This window comes from Corylus avellana, chromosome 11 (assembly GCF_965113065.1).
Source record: "Corylus avellana chromosome 11, dhCorAvel1.hap1.2, whole genome shotgun sequence".
NCBI lineage: Eukaryota > Viridiplantae > Streptophyta > Magnoliopsida > Fagales > Betulaceae > Corylus > Corylus avellana.
In genome coordinates, this window is record NC_142500.1 from 8461932 (window position 1) to 8483839 (window position 21908).

Sequence of the window (21908 nt, forward strand, 5' to 3'; positions counted from 1 at the left end):
CATGCTAGATGGTTACACGGGGCTTGACAGAGCAAACTAGATGCAGACAAACGGTGGACTTAGTGTTTTTTTTTTTTGTACAAAATGGAAGTCTGGATGCTGATCTTTAAAGAAGCTAAAATAAAGAGTCAGATGAGCAATTGAAAGCACAAAACTTAAACTTTCTCACTTAGCACCTAAAGAACAATACTCTTTGTTCTTTGAAAAGATTGCCTCCAGTCCCTTAAAAAATCGTGTTATAAAAGCCCTTAAATAGACTTTGGAAAGTAGCCCTCAAATCTGAAAGTTGATTTCTGAAGTATTGCAAATTTTCAGATTCCGTTCGAACTGGTTATGTCCAACTTTTCAGTCTTCTCTTTACAATCCATTTTGACCCGTAAACATTGTAATTGGAAACTTCTCATGTAATGCAAAATTGTATCATTTGGAATTAGCTTTCCAAACCCACTATGTTTGTCTTCATTGGATTTCGAAATCAAAAAGTTATGGTCGTGTTACTCCTACTTGGTCAATGTTGGATAGCATAAACAACCTTCAGTTCAAACTGACTTAAAATGGAACTTAGAAAAGAAGTCTCTGTCAAGATTTAATTCAAATTGACTTAGGACAACATTTAGATTGGAAGTCCCTTGAAGTCTTGAAAGTGCCCCTACACTGATAGTTCAAACTGAGAATACAAATATGAACTTTATGAAGAATCTTAAGAAGACTTGTCTAATTTACACCATACTACACCGAAGTGTTTTGGACACTAAATTAGTCAACCCTAAAAACCTAACAAAATCTCTCTTTGGCAATTCGGTGACAAAACCCAACTACAACAAAATGCTCAAGTTAAAAAAGAAAAAAGAAAAAAGAAAAAAACATGTTAAACCACAAACTAGTCTTAGATGAAATTATCAGTCTAAATTGTTCTCTAACACACAAACAAACCATTAAACGCATATAGAATTGAAGTAATAAAACTCTGATTAACATTGATGAATAATTGAATAAATATCCAATAAACACATTAGCGCATCCATGCTAATCAAAGATCAAAAGCAAAACCCTCTCCAACGAAACGACAAAGGGTTTCAAATTCATCTAATTCTTATTCCCAATGAAAGATTCAGCAAAATATCTTGTAACAAGCAATTCAAATAACTAAACACCTAGCCAAATGAATCACTTATGTACATTGCAAAGATGAACATCAATGGGTGATGCACAAAATCAATGGACCTATCTAAGAACTAAACTGTACAACATCTTGAATTCTCAGTAGGCGTCATTAACAGGAAAGTAAAACACTATCCTCTAATCCCAACCAAGATCATGAGCAATGCACTGAATGTAAAATGAGTGAAATGTAAGTCCATGATATGCAATGCCAAAAATGTCCTAGCATGTACCTTGTTCGAACTAGTAAGTGATTAGTTTGAACTGAGTAGGGATAAAAATAGGGTTATAAAGAACTCTTGACTAGTTTGAACTAGCAGCCCTAGAGAAAAAATTTGCGAAAAATGAGTTTCTCCCCTTCAATGAATGATCAAATGTCAAGATAGCACACAAGAAAAATGCACCAATAGCTCATGTATTAAACAATGAATTTCCAATATATTAAATGCTCGAAGTGTGCAAAGTAGGCATGAGAATCAAAAGATGAATGGATCAAAATTTTCCTTAACAAAACAAAGCGATATGTTCAATTCAAACCATGCTTAAGTTTTTTGTGTGGAAGCTAATCAACAAGCAAGTTAAAGAACTTATATTGGTGAGGGGATAGGATATAACGTAAAAGCTTATGAGGAGGGTTGACATGAATGCCAAGTCAAAAGTCAAACCTTATCGCGTTAGGGCCTACTCACCCTCATCCTAAATACTCCCCTGAGACATAACACAAACTTAAAAATAGTTCTTTAGTGACCTTCTGCTTCTACAATGGTTTTATCACTAACTCTTTCTATAGGGACATGTTAGGAAAATATTTGACACAGAACTTTTGTTCATTTCTTTTTTCTTTTTAAGAAAGTGTCTTTAAATATTGGTGCTTAAGTCATATTGATAAGTGCTAAATATTGCAAATTTGAGCCCCTTAATTTACATTTGTTAATCCTTTGGCTGTGTTATAATCTAATGTTTTGTGTTAGTTCTTTGTTTTTAGTGTTTTTTAGGTTCCTGAGGGAAAACCGCAGCTTTAAAGAGAAAAATTTCAAAGTTTTGAAGAAAGTTGGAAAAAGAGCAATCTGGAGGCTTAGGATCTAGCGCACAGCCCTATGTGCTCAAGCCCAGCTGAGTTGCACTCGAGCGCATCCACACCCATGGACAAGCATCAGCGTGTGAGCACTGGGCCACAAGAGATCCATCGCAGGCATGAGTGCGATCGAGCGCACTCGCGAAGTCAGAGTACGGCCCAGATGCGGAAATAGTCTTTTTCCACCTAGAATTAGGTTTTCATAATCTTAATTGGGCTAGGGGTCTAACCTCCGAATTACCTAGGTTTACTAGGGTTTCTAGGACTTTCCTAAGCCTTATAAAGAAACCTCTAAACCTTCAAGAAAAAGAGACAAGTTTGGAGACAATTTAAATCCACAACTTTTCTCTTTAGTTTAGTTTTTCCTTAGGTTTAGGTTTTATTTTCAATAATCATGTGGAGCTAAATTCTCAACTAAGGTTGAGGATGAAGTCTCATCAATGAAGAGCAACATTGTGTTCATGTAAGTCAATGTTATCCAATTTTATTGAGTTTTTATTTCAATTATTTTACTTCTAATCAATTTGTGGAGTGATTCCTGGATATCTTTTGTAATTTAAAGATACATTTGATGATTTGAAATAATTTCACATAATTGATTGCTTGGTTTTTAATTTATAAAAAAATTGGATATCCCTTGTGATTTGTTCTATGGATACAAATGATGTTTTGATTTAAATTGGATATCTTGCTGTGATTTACGGATACACTTGATGATTTGATTTAAATTGAATTTCTTTTGTGATTTGTGAAAAAGAATGGATACATGGGATGATTTTGATTAACTCTTTGAAGCGAAAGTAAAACATATTTAAGATTTTATTGTGACAACTTTGGATAATATTGATGAACATGGAACATGTTGCAATGATTTGGTGAGTGTGGATTCCACAACCTTAGTACCTTCATCTTTTGTTTATTTTTATCTTATTTAGCTTATGCTTTCTTTTAGTTTTAAAAACCAAAATTCAAACCTTTATTAGAACTAGGATAAGATTTAATTAGTTTAGATATATTTTGTTCTTTAAAATCACAATTCCCAATGGGGTCGACCTCGCACTTGCAATCCATTAACGACAAACGATTTGTGCACTTGCGAGTATTTTAATTTGACACAACAAGTTTTTGGCGCCGTTGCCGAGAAATTGTTTGATTTTTTTTTTTTTTTTGGCTTGTTTTGCAGTTCTGCCGCAGATCTCTCCGCACACCAACGTGAGTGCGATCGAGCACACATCTGGTACGCTCGAGCGCACTGGCGGCCTATGCTCAATCCCTGCCTTCCTAAGCTCGAGCGCACCAGCAGCATCAGAACAAATCAGCGCCAGTGCGCTCGATCATATCTACCCTGCGGTCAAGCGCACTCGCGTAGCATACAAAAAAAAAAAGAAAAGAGAATGGTTAATGGTTTATGTGGGATATTGTTGTGCAAATAACTACCTAAATTAATAGGCAAATAATTGTACGTTTTACTCACAAGTGCACAAGATCAATATTGTAGTATATGGTGTAAGTACGAGATCATTCCCACGAGGATTGCTAACTTTTGCTTAAAATAAATTCCGTAAGTAAAACAAAATAAAGATTGATTTTGAGTTAATAATAATAAAAGATAGGGCTTTGATATCTACCACTAATCATATTTAGATAATATAACAATATGCCAATGATCCAATCATATTATGAATACTTAATGTTTGCCAACCTAAGGGTATGTGTGTCTACTTCTTAAGCTATTGATTTCCCTAAGCAACAAATTAGGCATGGGTGTCTACTATAATTCTTTTCTTTCTTAAAGGATTTAGCATGGGTGTCTACTAAGTTGTTCTTTAAAAAAACATAAATTTGTGAAAATCGACAGACACATGAGGCCTTTGGCATGGGTGTCTACTCTTGGTTCCCCATGTTGATTAACCCAAGAACCTGGTGTAGATTTCTTTTGTTACTCTTATTAAATCCAGGATTCGATCATCCAAATTGATTTAATTAACTAGTCCATACCACATGCATATGTTGATAAAACAAACACATATGAGGAATTCATGAAAACAAGAATTTATCAAGTTAAATATCACAACATGATCATCACAAACATAATTAGGCCAATATTGAAATATTGAAATATTAAATAAACATAATTAGGGCTTCAATCTAGCCCTATTAAGTAATTTAGTTACACATGAGTTTGATGTTAAACATCTTCATAAAATAAAATAGAAAGGAAAAGAATAAACCCGAAACTTGAACTTAAAGAGCTCCAATTCTTCTCCTTAGAAATTGTGTGTCTATTCTAAAGGTTTAATGGTCTATTTATAGGCCTTAGGAATACTTTAGAAACCCTAAAATACGTAGGGTTTGACCCCTAGTTCACACAAGGCTTCAAAACCCTAAAAGAAACACTTTCCATAAAAAGGTTGCGGCTGGCTTGCTCCTCACGCATGGGTGCGCTCGATCGCATCCCGTGTGTGATCGATCGTAGGACTGCGATCGATCGTTTGTGTTGGGCACTGGATCACATATGCGATCGAGGCTGCTTCTTGTGCGCACGAGCGTACGCCTTGAGCTTGTCTAGTCCTTGCTTGTAGTGCGCTTGATCGCAGCTCCACTGCGATCAATCGCACTACCAGAGTCTCCAGCTTTTCCCAAAATTGCTCTTTAAGCCCGATACTTCCAAAATTGCTTCCTTTTCTTCCAAAAGCCTACAAGAACATAGAAAGCACGTAAAAAAACTAAAATGGCATAAACTAACAAAACTAAGGAATGAACAAATATAAGTTAAGGGCTAAAATATGAATATTTTGGCACTTAACACAACCCCAAACTTATATATTGCTAGTCCCTTAGCAATACGAAACTAAAAACTAAATGGAAAAGCAAAAAACAAAAAGATAAATCCATCTTTCGTGGGATGTACGATTGCATTTAGCATATGCAACAAGCCTTTTAAACCCCTAGAAATTTTCTTGAGGACGAGTGAAGTCTTGTGAGGGTTTTTCAGAAATGTTACCCACAAACATTATGCACAAGTTCATATTATCCAAAATTAAGGTATCACTCAAGATTATGATTTTCGTTCATTAGCAAGCTTAAAAAGATAAACTCCATCTTCACAATGAGTTGGAATTTTAAAGTTTAATTACTTACAAAAGACATGGTAAGGCATCACAAGTTTGAAACAGTGTAAAGTGAACTAGCACATAAATATGAACCTTCCAATTATTTCTAATGTGCAATGTCTTAATATCTCACAGTTCACTGAAATCCCTATTAGAATGAATAACTATGGCATATATATATATATATATATATATATATATATATATATATATATATATATATATATATATATTTTCTTGGTCAGGCTGTGCAATGTTTGGTTCCTTAAGCTTTCTAATTGACCCATGTAACGAGTGTTAAGTCAATGACTCCCAAACCAGGTGGTTTTAGGGCATTAGGTGTAAAACTGCCCTAAGGACTTACCAACTCAATTCAAAAAGGTTACGAGACCAAACTAACCATGACATTAACCAAATCAAAATTCTTCACCTTTTGACGTGAACACTCAATGCTTTGAGATAAGAGGTCCAGTTATTTAGTGAAGAGCTTATCAATGATCATTTTATTTTATTTATTTTTATTACATATATACATGCTAAAGTATCCATCTAATACATCATCCAGTTTCACCCGAGACATAGAAACACACATATCAGACTTCATGTCATACTCCGCAAATTATGTGCTAATGTGCTTGTGTAAGATCAAATCAACCATGTGAATTCTCAACTATCCTAAGATAGTAACCAAATTAACAAATTCTATCATCAGATCATGTGTTCAAAATTTTAAGCTCACCAATGAAATCAAATCACAATTTTTTCAGATCAACCAAAATCTTAAGGCAAACATGAACATGTGTGTATATATATATATATATATATATATATAAACAACAAAACTAAAAACAAAATGAAACTGGGACAAAGTGTGTGTAAAGTGTTCCCATACCCCCAAACTTAAATTACACATTGTCCCCAATATGTTTCTAACATGGAAAGAATTGACCCGCGATATGGACAAAACTGTCTGGAGTAGCATGGCTCATAGCACACCCCCCAAACTCGAATCGAAGCACACTTGTCCCTGGAAAATAAAATACTAAAACAAATAAAATGAAACAAAACAAAACTAAAGATAAACGTAAAGATTATGTGAAAAAAAAAAAAAAAAATAACAGGATAAACTATGGGGTGCTTCCCATGAGCACTAAGTTTAACATCTTCAGCCAGACTGTTGTTCCCCTCTCATTGCTGTCTCGAAGAAGATGCTCCTGATGGTGGTGGCAATCAGTTTAGAATGGACTGCATCAGTTCTTCTAAGTTAGTTAATCTTTGGTTTGTCGAGACTTTCTCCTCCCGAGCCTCCCGTCTTTGATATGCGAGCTCTCACCGAAGTGCTGCCACTTCTTCACTGATAGAATGATATTGCGCTACGCGCAGAGTAACAGTCACCTCCTCTTTTGCTGCTTCCTGCTTAGCTGCAGGTTCATCTTCTGTCATAGGCTCTGCCTCGAACTCCTTCGCCTCAGTTGCTGGTGCTTGAGGTTGGGCATGTGTGAACAACTTTGATTCCATTGTCGAATGCCAAACCTCGGGGTCTTGGTGACTGGTTCATCTGTTGAGGTGCCCTTTATGCCATTTTTCCGAAGTATGTAAGTGAGTAAATATGGAAAAGGCAACCCTCATGAGTGGGTGTACTCAGCTTCCCCGAAATGCACCGCTTTCTAAAACTTGTGAATTTGGCTTCAAATAATCGCAGGAATGGAACACCAAGCACCTATATGAAAGGCATAGAGTGTTTGTAAGAATAGATCTCGCCTTTGAGTTTTGTGTCCCAGGGGAAAGGCATTGCGATGCAGAATAGAGTCCACAAGCCAGAGTTGTAGAGGCAACTTGGCCCTGCTGCCGGCATTATTATGTGTGCCTGAAAACTGCCCGTGACACATGTCTTCAATTATTTCCGCAAGATAGAATCTGGGAGGTCTTGCTGCAAGCTGTGCTTCTTCTGGAGGATGCACATCACTGCACTGTAGAGCAGTGGCAATGTCGGCTAAAGTCACCTCAATATCTTTGTCGTGAACGGTTGAGGACAGGATACCCGGCTTGGTGCAATCGAAAGACAGATGCTCAGAGAACTCTGCTACCAATTTTTTGTATGCAATGGAGGTGACGGGTTTGAACATTTTCTTCAGCCCTCAGTGTTTGAATTCTACAACTGCCCAGCAAGTGGCTTCAAGGTTTTGGAAGTCTTCTCAAATTGCAAATGTTGTCTCAAATAGAAGCTCCCGCTCCTCAAAAGTGGGTGGGGAGGAAGTGGCTTGGGTTTTAGAGACATGAGAGGATGAAGCTCGAGCTTTAGGCATTGTGCAGCTTGGGTTAGGAATTTTGTCGAACACTTGGTGTGCAGTGTCACGAGCTAGATTGCAAAACCACAGCAAAAATGGGCCAATCCCCTGCAAAACAGAGAAAACCAACCACAGAAACAATCGTGTGTGGAGAAACACCCACATATTGCTTTTACACAAAAAAAAAATTTGGGGAAAAATGAGAGTGGGTTGAATGGGAGTTGGGGTGGAGATAGGTGATGAGGGAATGGGTTGTGAGTGCTGTGGGGCAGTGAGTGGTGGTCGGAGGGTGAACGGCGACGTGGGGATGCAGTGGTGGCGATAGAAAGTTGGTGGAAGTGAGTTGGTGGTGTGCAGTGTCGGCTAAATGAGGGGAGGGTGCTGGTGGTGGTGCACGGCGTAGGAGGAAAGAGTGATAGGGAAAAAAAAGGACCTAAAATAGGTCACGTGACCCTTTACCCGAGTGCGCTTGATCGCGCGCAAGGTGCGCTCGATCGCACTCGCGCAGTGGTTTGCGTGTGTGGTGGTGGTGCGCTTGAACGCACTTAAGGTACGCTCGGTCGCACAAACAGAATGTAAAACACTTTAAAAAAAATAAAAATAAATGCAAAATGGACAGCATCTTACTGAAATAAAGAAAAACAGACACAAAATATAAATAAGAACACTAAAAGTACTACGAAAAATAATGAAAAGATAAAAATTGACATAATGTGAAGGAAACCAAAGGATAGAGATTTGTACCGCACTCAGTGGCCTCAGTACCACTGATCTGAACAGATTCGCTTGAGTTCTTGGACTACTCAAAGCCTTGCAATAGTAGCTTCAGTGCTACTATTTTGGGGAGATGCACTCGAATTCCATTGACTGTGGCTCAAGTGCTCTTAGTGGTGCTGCATATTGGACAGACTGGAGTGCAAGATCTTGTGATGCCAAATCTTGATCTCTTGGTGCAAAGTTCATTTCAATGTATGGCTTCACTCTGTGTCCATTCACCTTGAATGACTAATTTTTCTGTGGGCTGTGAACCTCCAAAGCTCCATGAGGGAACACTTGGGCAACAATACAAGGTCCAGACCATCTTGACTTAAGCTTACCAGGGAAAAGTTTCAATCTTGAATTATAGATCAACAACTTCTGTCCTACATGAAACTCCTTCCTGACCAGTTGCTTGTCATGGTATGCTTTGGTTCTTTCCTTGTAGAGCTTGGCGTTCTCATATGCATCACGCCTCAATTCCTCCAGTTTATTTAGTTGGAGCTTCCTCTTGTCACTAGCTTGTTTCATATCAAAGTTAAACTTCTTGATGGCCCAATATGCTTTGTGTTCCAACTCCACTGGTAGATGACATGCTTTCCCAAAGACCAACCGATATGGAGACATACCAATAGACGTCTTGTATGTAGTCCTATAAGCCCATAGTGTATCATTCAAGCCTAGAGACCAATCCTTCCTACTGGGATTCACTGTCCATTCTAGGATGCTTTTGATCTCTATGTTGCTTATCTCCACTTGACCACTGGTTTGGTGATGATATGGAGTGCCAACCTTATGTGTGATGTCATACTTCTTTATCAAAGAAGCAAGCATAATTGTTGAAGTGGCTACCTCCATCATTAATTATTGCCCTTGGCGTCTCAAACCTAGCAAAGATGTTATCCTACAAAAACTTCACAACCACTTTGTGATCATTAGTCTTTGAGAGGACAGCCTCGACCCATTTAGACACATAATCCACACCCACAAGAATATATAAATAACCATATGAGTTAGGAAATGGACCCATGAAGTCAATACCCCATACATCGAAGAGCTCTATCACTTGAATATTTTGCAATGACATCTGATTTCTGGAAGAGATATTACCTGTCCTCTTGTATCTATCACAAGAGCTGCAAAACAAAAAGGCATCCTTAAGCACATTAGGCCAATAGAAACCAGATTGTAATACCTTAAGAGTTGTTCTCTTGGCCCCAAAGTGTCCTCCACAAGCAAACTGATGGCAATGCTGCAATATGCTCAAGTGCTCCTCTTCTGAGACACACCTTCTAATGATTGATTAGGGCAGAATTTGAACAGATAAGGATCATCCCAATGGTAATGTCTAGATATAGACATCAACCTCTTCCTTTCTTGAGTAGACATACTTGGAGGAGAAACTTTGGCAGTTATATAATTAACAATATTTGCATACCATGGAAGTTGGACCTCAACTGCAAACAACTGTCATTTGGAAAATTTTCATTCAATGGAAGCTCATCTCCTTCTTCCTCATGAAGTAGGCTAGATAGGTGATCTGCCACCACATTCTCACTGCCCTTCTTGCCTCTAATATCAAGGTCAAACTCTTGCAGTAATAATACCCATCTGATCAATCTAGGCTTTGCATCTTTTTTAGCAAACAAATATCTCAAAGCAGCATGATTAGTGAATACAATAACCTTAGAACCAATCAGGTATGATCTAAACTTCTCCAAAGCAAATATGATAGCTAATAATTATTTCTCAGTCGTAGAATAATTTAGCTGAGCATCATTCAATGTTCTAGAAGCATAATAAACGGCATGAGGTACCTTATTGATTCTTTGACGTAAGACAGCTCCCAAGGCAAAGTCACTGGCATCACACATGAGCTCAAATGGTAGATTCCAATCAGGTGCCATCATTATTGGTGCAGATGTGAGAAGCTTTTTTAGTGTGTTGAAAGCAATCATGCATTCTTCAGTCCATTCAAATTTGGCCTCTTTGCCTAGCAATGCACAGGGGGTCTAGAGATCTTGGAGAAATCCTTGATGAACCATCTATAGAACCCGGCATATCCAAGAAAAATTCTCACCCCCTTCACTGTCACATGAGGGGGGAGTTTGGAGATGATGTCAATCTTGGCCTTATCTACCTCAATGCCCTTGTTGGAAATAGAATGACCCAACACAATGCCTTGTTGAACCATGAAGTAGCATTTTTCCCAATTGAGCACTAAGTTGCATTCTTCGTATCTCTTGAGGACACTCTTCAGATGATTGAGGCATTCATCGAAATTAGACCCAAAAACACTAAAATCATCCATAAATACCTTAATGAATTTTTCCACCATATCTAAGAAAATACTCATCATGCATCTTTGGAAGGTGGTTGGTGCATGGCATAATCCAAATGGCATCCTTCTGTAGGGGAATGTGCCAAAAGGACATGTGAAGGTGGTCTTCTCTTGGTCCTCTGGTGCTATTGCAATCTGGTTGTAGCCACTATACCCATCCAAGAAGCAGTAGTAGCTATGGCCAGTTAACCTCTCTAGCATTTGATCAATGAAGGGTAGAGGAAAATGGTCTTTTCTTGTTCAACTTTCTATAGTCAATGCATACCCTCCAATCAGTGGTTACTCTTGTAGGTATCAGCTCATCATCTTCATTCTTCACCACTGTGATCCCACTCTTCTTTGGAACTACTTGGACTGGACTGACCCATTTACTATTTGAGATGGGGTAGATAATGCCCACATCCAACAATTTCAATACCTCTACCTTGACTGCCTCCTTCATGTGTGGGTTGAGTCTTCTCTATGCATCCCTGGTTGGCTTTATTTCGTCTTCAAGGAAGATTTGATGCATGCACTTGGCTGGACTTATCCCCTTGATGTCAGCAGTGGTCCCACCCAAAGCAGTTTTATGCTTTCTAAGAACTCTCAACAGCTTTTCTTCTTCCCCAAAACTCATATTTGCAGCAATTATGACCGGTAGTGTCTTGTTTTCTCCTAAGTAGGCATATGTCAGGTGTTCTGGCAATTGCTTCAATTCCAATCTTGGTGCCTGGACAATAGAAGGGACAAGAATAGTATTAGTAGGCTCAAGAGGCTCAAAGGAAAGGGTGTACTTACTTGGATGCTTTGGAGAGGCCTCAAGAAGGTGCACAGTTTCAATGATGTCATAAGTAACATCTTCAGATTCTGGCTCAATGTCCTACCTTGTGAAACTATGGGTGAGGGTGGCATCCAATGGATCAATGTGATGGACCTGAAATACTTTCTCAACAACACCGTGAATCATATAGACATTAAAGCATTTCAGATCATCTTGAGGTAATTTCAATGCATCAAATATTCTAAATTCTACCTTCTCACCATTTACCTTCATACTTATAGTACCCTTTTCCACACAAATTTTTGTATCAGCAATTCTCATAAAGGGTCTTCCTAAAATGATGGGTAAGGGCAATGGCATATGAGATTCTTCTATATCCAATACAATAAAATCAGCACGTAAAATAAATTCATCTACCTTTACCAAGATATCCTCAAGTATACCTCTTGGTCTTTTGATGCTTCTGTCTGCCAATTGCAAGGTGATAGAAGTTGGTTGAAGCTCCCCCAAACCTAGTGTCTCATATATAGTGTATGGCAGCAAATTGACCCCTGCTCCTAGATCCTGCAATGCATGCTCAAAAAGATGGTCTCCTATCCTACAAGGGATTGTAAAACTTCATGGATCTTTTAGCTTTGGTGGTAGTTTTCTTAACAACACCGCACTTACCTCCTTTGTTAAAGCAACTGCTTCATGCTCTTGAAACTTCCTTTTATGAGTGCAACAATCCTTTAAAAATTTAGCTTGTGAGGGAATTTGTTTAATTGCATCTAATAAAGGAATGTTAATCTCTACTTTTCTCAAGGTCTCAAAAATGTCAAGAAGTTGTTTTTCTTTCTTTGGCTTTACTAACCTTTGAGGGAAGGGTGGTTCATTCACCTTCTCCATTTTACTTACCTTGGATGTTGAGGCTTCCTCTGGAGATTCTTGAGCTGTCTCGTCTATTCCTATGATCTTGCCATTTCTAAGAGTTGTGACAACTTTCAATTGTTGGTGACCTCCTGGATTAGGTATTGTTTAGGATGGAAATTCACCCTGCTTTCTTTCACTCAGCTCCCTTGCCATTTGCCCCACTTGTACTTCCAGTCTTTGAATAGCTTGCTCGTTCTTTGCATTAGCTTGTTGTTGCGCAAGCATAAATTGTTGTACCAGACTTTCCAGGTCATTCTTCTTCGACTCCTGAACTAGTTGGACTGCTTGTTGGGAACTCCTCTGCTGCCTTTTAGGGTTTAGAGCATTTCGATTATTACTCCATGAGAAATTGGGGTGGTTGTGCCACCCTGGATTGTAGGTGTTGGAGTATGGATTATTCATGGGAGGATAATTGTTTTGTCCCACATAGTTTGCTTGCTCTAGATCTGCAAATGGATACAAAGGACAAGTCTCAGTGGTGTGATCAAAATGAGAATATATGGCGCATACCTGGAGTTGTGCGTCTTGTTGACTAGGTGAAATGTTCTGAGCAGTCATGGCTTTGACAATCATATCTAGCTATCTTTCCATAGCAGCCATTTGATTTGGAGATCAACCATTTAGGTTCACCTCATACATGCCTTTACTTTTTACTCCTCGCCTTCCTCTAGAACAGAATTGTTGGGAGTGCTCACTTAGTGTTTCGAAAAGCTCCACGGCTTCCTCACTACTCTTTTCCATAAGTGCACCTCCACAAGCTGAATCAATCATCCTTTTGTTAGTGTCATCTAACCCTTCATAAAAAATTTGTACCTGATCATCTTGAGGGATGTTGTGAAGTGGGCACTTCAGAAGCAGCGCATTGAAGTGATCCCATGCCTCGAAGAAAAGATCTCCATCTCTATGTTGGAACGTTTGAAGTTCGCTTTTAAGATGCCTTGTCTTTTGAGCTGGGAAAACTTCGTTAGGAAGTTAGTGACTAACTCTTCCCAAGTATGGATGGAATCTGGAAGCAAGGAATTATACCACAATTTAGCATTATCTGTTAAAGAAAAAGGAAAGAGGACTAACTTGAGTCTCTCTGGAGTTAGGCCCTGTATGTGTTGAAGCTTGCATAGATCGAAGAATTCCTTAAGATGCAAGTTAGGATCCTCAGTAGCTGTGCCCTTGAAGTGAGGAAAGAGGACTAACTTGAGTCTCTCTGGAGTTAGGCCCTGTATGTGTTGAAGCTTGCATAGATCGAAGAATTCCTTAAGATGCAAGTTAGGATCCTCAGTAGCTGTGCCCTTGAAGTGAGTCAATGCATTAAGTATCTGCGGGGATATATAGTAATTGCCTTCCACCTCCGGATGATAGGCTATGCAAGATGGCTGGTTGAGGTTTTTCGGGATAAAAGCCTGTTTCATTGGTCTTCGCACTGGTGGTGGGTTCTCCTACCAATCTTCCATTTTTTCCTCAACTTCTTCCTCTTCTTCTGTGTCGGAGTTGTCTCTAGGCCTTTCTCGAATTGTTCGCTCAATTTTGGGATCTAGTGGAAGGATGATTGAGTCTTGAGATCGACGACCTTGCATAAGTTGATTTGCCTCTGCAGTCATAACAGCTTTAGTGCTGATGTCCGGATGCTCCCTGGAATTGCGCTTGATCACAGATTAGTAAGCTTGATCGTACGCGGTCTCCGTTCGATCGCAGTAACAGATTGCAAGTGCCGCAGACTGAAACAAAGCAGAAAACAGAAAAATAAAAAAAAAAAACAAAAAATATTTTTGATTTTTGATAAAAACAGAATTAAAATTAAAAATTACAATAACAAAACTAAAGGAAAATAATTCTAAACAAAATTTGCCGCAATCCCCGGCAACAGTGCCAAAAACTTGTTGTGCAAATATCTACTTAAATTAATAGGCAAATAATTGTACACTTTACTCGGAACTGCACAAGATCAATATTGTAGTATATGGTGCAAGTACGAGATCATTCCCACAAGGATTGCTAAATTTTGCTTAAAATAAATTCTGTAAGTAAAACAAAACACAGATTGATTTTGAGTTGATAATAATAAAAGGTAGGGCTTTGATATCCACCATTAATCATATTTAGATAATATAACAATATGGTAATGATCAAATCATATTATGAATGCTTAATGTTTGCCAACCTAAGGGTATGAGTGTCTACTCCTTAAGCTATTGATTTTCCTAAGCAACGAATTAGGCATGGGTGTCGACTCTAATTCTTTTCTTTCTTAAAGGATTTAGCATGGGTGTCTACTAAGTTGTTCTTTAAGAAAACATAAATTTGTGGAAATCGACAAACACATGAGGCCTAGGGCATGGGTGTCTACTCCCGGATCCCCATGTTGATTAACCCAAGAACGCAGTGTGAATTTCTTTTGTTACTCTTATTAAACCCAATACTCGATCATCCAAATTGATTTAATTAACTAGTCCATACCATATGCATATGTTGATCAGACAAACACATATGAGGAATTCATGAAAACAAGAATTAATCAAGTTAAATATCACAACATGATCATCACAAAGGCGCCAATATTGAAATATTAAATAAACATAATTAGAGCTTCAATCTAGCCCTACTAAGTAATTTAGTTGCACATCAGTTTGATATTAAACATCTTCATAAAATAAAATAGAAATGAAAAGAATAAACCCGAAACTTGAACTTGAAGAGCTCCAATTCTTCTCCTTAGAAATTGTGTGTCTATTCTAAAGGTTTAAGGGTCTATTTATAGGCCTTAGGAACACTCTAGAAACCCTAAAACATGTAGAGTTTGAGCCCTAGTTCGCACAAGGCTTTAAAACCCTAAACGAAACACTTTCCATAAAAAGGCTGCGGCTAGCTTGCTCCTCACGCACGAGTGCGCTCAATCGCATCCCGTGTGTGATCGATCGCAGGACTGCGATTGATCATCTGTGTTGGGCGCTCGATCGCGTTGCTTTTTATGTGCACGAGCGCACGCCTTGCATTCGTTTGGTCCTTGCTTGTAGTGCGCTCGATCGCACTACCAGAGCCTCTAGCTTTTCCCAAAATTGCTCTTTATGCCCGATACTTCCAAAATTGCTTCATTTTCTTCCAAAGGCCTACAAGATCATAGAAAGCGCATAAAAGAACTTAAATGGCATAAACTAACAAAACTAAGGAATTAGAAAATATAAGTTAAGGGCTAAAATATAAATATTTTGGCACTTAACAGATATTTGCATACTAGAAGATTACAGGAAATTATGCGCCCCATGTTGATGAATTGCACCATTTAGAATATTCACAGTTCGATAACCAAGTCCTCCATCCTTCATCATATGATTATCCTCCTCAACAATCATCATTGGAAGACAAGTTGCAAGCATTCCTATTAGAGATGAATAATACCACCATGGACATGAAGAATACCAACATGCTCAACTCCCAAGGCATACAAGAACTGAAAAATTCCACGATGGTCATTAGCCAAGACATACAAGAACTTAAAAACTTCACTCATAAAGCTATGTCAAGGCTGGAAGGATAAATCGGCCATCTAGTTGCTTAATTCAATAGAATAGAGGAAGAAGAGTTTCAAATTCAGCTGATGGCTAAATGACACTACATGATTGACGAGGATGATGATAGCAATTCTTATCATGAGCATGTCCAAGCCACCACCACACTTGGGAGTGAAGAAATTGTTGAGGAGATTTTTAGTGTACCAAATCTTGAGGACCCTTTGGGAGAGTGCTTTGCTCAATCTGAATGTGACCTAGACCTTGAAAAGGTCCTTAAGCAAGCAGAGACTTTTAATGAGCCAAGTCTTGAGGATTCTTTGGAAGAATACATTGTTCATCTGAATGTGACCTAGACATTGACAAGTTCTTTGAGCAAGCTAAGACTTTTAATGAGCCAAGTCTAGAGGATCCTTTTGAAGAATACTTTGTTGAATTTGAATGTGATTTGGACCTTGACATGATGTATGAGCAAGCTAAGGCCTTATTGGATTCCACTCCTAAGGTATCATTCCCTAACCCATCTTTATTAGCAGCTGAACCTTTAATTGTGGATAACTATGAGGAGGAAGAAAAAGAGGAACAAGTTGAGCACCCAGAGAACAGTGAGTCCTGAGAAAATCCATATCTGTCCAATGACAAAGAAGTGAGTGTTGAAGCTCATTCCTTCTTCATAGTCCCTCTTGAGACACATCAAGAACCCAAAGCTTCATCTCCTCAATGTCTCGAAGAGCCATCTTATGCCAAGATCTTCAAGGAATCATGCACACAAGCGCGTAAATCTAGGAATCGTCGTCCTAAGAAAATCCTTCGAATCAAGCAAGTTGGCAACATAAGATGGCGAAACATCCTTCTAGAATGCTATGAAGTTTTGAAGAAGAAAGGGTGGAAGGGATTGGTTGGACATCTGAAAGATCGGGGGAAGCACTGTAAAGTTTTCTTTTCCAGTTTATTTTCTGCACTTCACTCCACAAGTTCTTTCTTCAATTAATCATATGATGCCTATTTCTGTGAGACAATATTGCTGTGAGTTTTTGACAGGTGTCTTGGTGTTTAAGTTTGGGGGACGCCCTGTCCTTTTGCAAACTCTGATGTTTCCTTACTTCTAGTAATGTATTTCTATACTACACATTGAGGGCAATGTGTCATTCAAGTTTGGGGGTATGGAAAGACACTCTGTCTGTTTGTTTGTTTTTATCTAGCTTTTTATTCTAAAAAAAAAAAAGTGTTATTTTGTTGTTAAGTATGAGTTAAGTTGTAACTGTGGTTTGCATTTCATTGGTTTGCTTAACATTTTGAACACGTCATCATCATTAGGAATCTGAGTCCTTTGACTTATTTTTGGGCTCGAAAGGCTTCACTTGTTTTGAGTTGAATTATCACAAATAGATTAGCATATATTCTGTGAGGTATGATATTTGAGCTTAATCATGTTTATTTTAAGATTTGTTGGATGACCTATTGATGAATAACCCTAGCTTGCAAGATATATATAAAAATATCATTTTGAGTTTTTCACTGAGTAACCGGACCTCTTGCCTCATTAAGTAAGTGTTCGTGTCAGAAGGTGTAAAGTTTAAGTTGATTGATGGTATGTCTAGCTTGGCTTCATAGCCTTTTTGACTTGAGTTAATAAGCCCTTAGGGATGTTTTTACATCTAGTGCCTTAAAACCATGTGGTTTGGGGGTCATTGGCCTAACACTCGCTACATGAGTCAATTAGAAAGCTTAAGGGAGCTAAGCATTGAACAACCTACACAAAAAAATAAAATAGAAAGTAAATATATTTGCATATCTTGCCTTGGTCGTTTTAGTTGATAGGGATTTCAACGAATTTTGAGGTTCTTATCTTGAGATTAAATTGAAGCCTTATGATTGTATGTTAATTTCACTTTGCACTGATCAAAACATATGATGTCTTAATTGTCCATTTATGAGTGATTTGATTTTGAATGCCCTAATGATTGTGATGATGGTGTTTGTCTTTTTAAGCTTGCTCATGAATAAGAACCATGGTTTGTGTGAAATTTCATTCTTTTCAACAACATAGTGCTACAATGTTTGTGGCTATCACTTCTGTTAAACCCTCACGAGACTTCACTCGTCCACTGGGGATGCTTAGGGGTTTAAAAGGACTGTTGCATATGCTAAATGCAATCGTCTCTCCCACGAAAGAGGATTTATGTTTCTTGCATTCATTTTATTTTTAGTTTTGTTTTGCTAAGGGACTAGCAAAATGTAAGTTTTGAAGGTGTTTGATGAGTGCTAAATATTGCATATTTGAGCCCCTTAATTTACATTTGTTAATCCTTTGGTTGTGTTATAATCTAATGTTTTGTGCTAGTTCTTTGTTTTTAGTGTATTGTAGGTTGTTGAGGGAAAACTGCAGCTTTAAAGAGAAAAATTGCAAAGTTTTGAAGAAAGTTGGAAAAAGAGCAATCTGGAGGCTTAGGATCGAGTGCACAGCCTTGTGCTTGAGCGCATATGCGCTTGAGGCGCAACCCCACCCACGGACAAGCATCAGTGCGCGGGCATTGCGCCACAAGAGATTGATTGCAGGCACGAGTGCGATCGAGTGCACTGGCCATGTGCTAGAGCGCACTCGCATAGTCAGAGTACGACCCAGATGCAGAAAGCTTTTTTCACCTAGAATTAGGTTTTCATAATCCTAATTGGACGAGGGGACTAACCTCTGAATTACCTAGGTTTACTATGGCTTCTAGGACTTTCCTAAGCCCTATAAATAGACCTTTAAACCTTCAAGAAAAAGAGACAAGTTTGGAGACAATTTAGATCCACAGCTTTTCTCTTTAGTTTAGTTTTTCTTTAGGTTTAAGTTTTATTTTCAATAATCATGTGGGGCTAAATTCTCAATTAAGGTTGAGGATGAAGCCTCATCAATGAAGAGCAACATTGTGTTCATGTAAGTCAATGTTATCCAATTTTATTGAGTTTTTATTTCAATTGTTTTACTTCTAATCAATTTGTGGAGTGATTCTTGGATATCTTTTGTGATTCAAGGATACATTTGATGATTTGAGATAATTTCAACTAATTGATTGCTTGTTTTTTAATTCATAAAAAATTGGATATCCCTTGTGATTTGTTCTACGAATACAATTGATGTTTTGATTTAAATTGGATATCTTGCTGTGATTTATGAATACACTTGATGATTTGATTTAAATTGGATTTCTTTTGTGATTTGTGTAGAAGAATTGATACATGGGATGATTTTGATTAACTCTTTGAGTGAAAGTAAAACATACTTACGATTTTATTATGAGAACTTTGGATAATATTGATGAACATGGAATATGTTGCTGTGATTTGGTGAGCGTGAATTCCACAACCTTTGTACATTTATCTTTTGTTTATTTTTATCTTATTTAGTTTATGCTTTCTTTTAGTTATAAAAAGCAAAATTCAAACCTTTATTGGAACTAGGTTAAGAATTAATTAGTTTAGATATATTTTGTTCTTCAAAATCATAATTCGTTGTGGGGTCGACCTTGCACTTGCAATCCATTAACAGCAAACAATTCGTGCACTTGCGAGTATTTTAATTTGACACAACACATACGTAAAGAATGCAGGAGTTTTTAGGTCTTTGGTTCAACTAGCGAGTTGGTCAATTTGATCGAAAAGCTAGTCGATCTCCCTCACATGGTTGCCCAACTAACACTCACTCTTGCAAACAAAATCAACCCATATAGAAGTTTTAAAGTTCACAAAGGATCAAGCATAGGTGAAATGTACCACAAAAACTCATGCTTAAGCAAAGACATATAGTCCGTGGAAAAAATAGTCAACTCATGCATAATAAGCACACCCTAAGTGCAAAACAATTTGCGTTAATATAAAAATTACATGAGAGATTGATGATCTTTCTATTGGGAATTGTGTCCAAAACTCCAATTGATTGGATAATGTCTTGATTAGAACAAAAGACATATATACATTTAGTCTTGCATGGCTTATATGTTATTGTGTATTGTCCGATTATATGCATGTGAAATCTCTAAGTTGCATTGTATTTGAGTTATGGTGTGAGTATCATAGAAGATCATACTCAAAGGTCCTTGCAACTTATAAAACCTATTGTTCGTAGTCGTAAATGGAACTGGGAACTCCATCTAGACTATAACATGTTAAACCTCAAATGACTTGTCTTGGTCATAAGAAGCAGGGAGGCTTCAGGTTAATATGTTGGGGTATTGGCAAGGTTATGTCATACACCGAACATGACCATGTGAGTCATTTGTTTATACTGTCATAAAAATGATGTACGTGCAACGACTTAACATTTACTCTAAATCCTGAGAAGTTCTTGAAATAAGATGTGTAGTGTTGATTACTTTGATGTATCATAGAGTGAGACCTATCACCGGTCAATAGTACCTCGGTACGTTGGATAATTACATGTAGCATTGTGGGAACACAATTTCAAGAAGGAATCCAAATCCTTTGTCAGGGAACAAAAGGATAGGGAATATTCCCCATGTTTTAGATTTAATGGGAAAGATTATCTTAAAGCTCAGGCCCGAGTGTTTTCAGTAGGTACACTGAAAACTTATACATGTACAAGGTGAGATGTATTCTCATAAGATACATAAGAATAATCATGAATTTAAATCAGTGACTCAAGGAAAAGAGGTAGTGAACAAAGTGACAGTTCAAAGTCTTTGATTCGACTACAGAATGATTCCATGGAGGGGTAACATGGGGATTAATTGATTAAATAAAAAATAATCATTAGAGTGCAGTCACAATTATTTAGTGGAATTAATTGTGATTAAACAGTGTGGTGTGACATGGTCTAAGATGACATGGTCACAGGCCTATTAAGCTAATGATATTTTTCTTTAGGTCCCTTTTTGAGCTGATATAAATTGACTGGTAGATTTTATTGTTCCTCAGTTATTTATTTATTTATTTGGGTGTTTTATTTTAATAAAACATGGGCCGAAAGATTTATTTAATCTTATTGGTAGATTTGGAGAAATTGGATTTGGGAATTAACTAGAGCACTTGGCTCATAATTTAATTCCTACAAGCTAAGGAACTAAAATAAGCCTTAGGCTTATGATTTTAATTCTTTAGGCTTGTAAAATAACTTTAGGCTTTCTAGAATTATTTCAAAGGGCTAAAGTTAAGAGAAATGAGCATTGGGCTTGAGGATAAAACCCAAGCCCAAGTGCTAAACTAAGTGGGAATGGCCTAGAGCCACATGGAGATAGAATATTCTTCCCGTGGCCGGCCACTAGGAGAGTGGCAAGGAGTGTAATTACTCCTTGGTTGACTTCCCCTAGGACTTGGATTTCTAATCCCAGTCCCACATGGTTTAAAAATACTTTTCTCCCGGGATCCCAATATTATAAATAGAGGGTTCAGTTGAGAAGCAAAGTGTGTCAACAATTCATAAACTTGTGATTTTTGTGAAAACCAAAAAAAAAAAAAAAAACACATCACTTTCCCACAAGACTGAATACACAGCCAATAGGGACAATTTGTTCTCTCAAATTTTTGCTTCTAGTTTTCTCTTGTTCTTGAGAAAACTTTGTGAGCCCACACTGACAATCATATTCAGTCATGAAAGAGGAGATTTAATGGAGCAATCTTTTCCCCAATTGTTCGAAGATCTTGATAAACTCCCAAGTCTTAAAGAAGTTCTTTATGAATACAATGAAGAACATAAAGATGTTCTTCAAGTTCATGAAGAACACGAAGAACGCGATGAAGGTGAGATGAGTATGGACTCATACTTGAAGTATTCCAACATTTGTGAACTTCAACTACTTAGTCCATTACCATTGGAAGAATGGATGTAAACTCTAGGAGGGACCGAATACATGTAAGTAATCTAACTTATATGTTTGCCTGAGATCTAAACATGTTTGTCTTGATGGTAAAAGCTCTTGGTGATTGTTTTTTATTCCGCTGCGTAAAAAGATTTTTTTTTTTTTTTTGAAATTTACGTAAACAATCCCAACACTTTCAAA